Below are 911 nucleotides of genomic sequence, written 5' to 3'. Positions count from 1 at the left end.
AAGCTTAGAGTGGATGTTCAAACCTTCAGACAGAAAGAAGGTGAATCCCTCTATGAAGCTTGGGAGAGATACAAGCAACTGACCAATAAGTGTCCTTCTGACATGCTTTCAGAATGGACCATCCTGGATATATTCTATGATGGTTTGTCTGAATTATCTAAGATGTCATTAGACCATTCTGCAGGTGGATCCATTCACCTAAAGAAAATGCCTGCAGAAGCTCAGGAACTTATTGACATGGTTGCAAATAACCAGTTCATGTACACTTCTGAAAGGAATTCTGTGAGTAATAGGACGCCACTGAGGAAGGGAGTTCTTGAAATTGATACTCTGAATGCCATATTGGCTCAGAATAAAATATTAACTCAGCAAGTCAATATGATCTTTCAGAGTCTGAATGTATTGAAGGAATCATCCAACAGTACTATAGAGGTATCTTCTGAAGAAGAAGCTTATGATCCTGAGAACCCTGCAATAGCAGAGGTGAATTACATGGGTGAACCCTATGGAAACACCTATAATCCCTCATGGAGAAATCATCCAAATTTCTCATGGAAGGATCAACAAAATCCTCAACAAGGCTTTAATAATGGTGGAAGAAATAGGTTTAGCAATAGCAAACCTTTTCCATCATCCACTCAGCAACAGATAGAGAATTCTGAGCAGAATCCATCTAACTTAGCAAATATAGTCTCTGATCTATCTAAGGCCACCGTGAGTTTCATGAATGAAACAAGGTCCTCCATTAGAAATTTGGAGGCACAAGTGGGCCAGCTGAGTAAAAGGTTCACTGAAACTCCCCCTAGTACTCTCCCAAGCAATACAGAAGAAAATCCAAAGAGAGAGTGCAAGGCCATTGATTTGACCATCATGGCCGAACCTACAAGGGAGGAGAAGGACGTGAATCCTAG

General features: G+C 40.7%; 1 non-coding gene across 1 annotated transcript; it reads right to left on the bottom strand.

The window, feature by feature from the left end:
• Window positions 1-108, bottom strand: LOC148577295 (small nucleolar RNA R71). The gene has a single exon (XR_015903158.1). It is a non-coding gene; the product is annotated as a small nucleolar RNA R71 (small nucleolar RNA).
• Window positions 109-911: the final 803 nt, after the last annotated feature.

Source organism: Arachis ipaensis, chromosome B1 (assembly GCF_059453495.1).
Source record: "Arachis ipaensis isolate K30076 ecotype BB chromosome B1, ASM5945349v1, whole genome shotgun sequence".
Classification (NCBI taxonomy): domain Eukaryota; kingdom Viridiplantae; phylum Streptophyta; class Magnoliopsida; order Fabales; family Fabaceae; genus Arachis; species Arachis ipaensis.
Note: the sequence above shows the minus strand (reverse complement) of the source record. Positions and strands in the feature narration are given on the sequence as shown.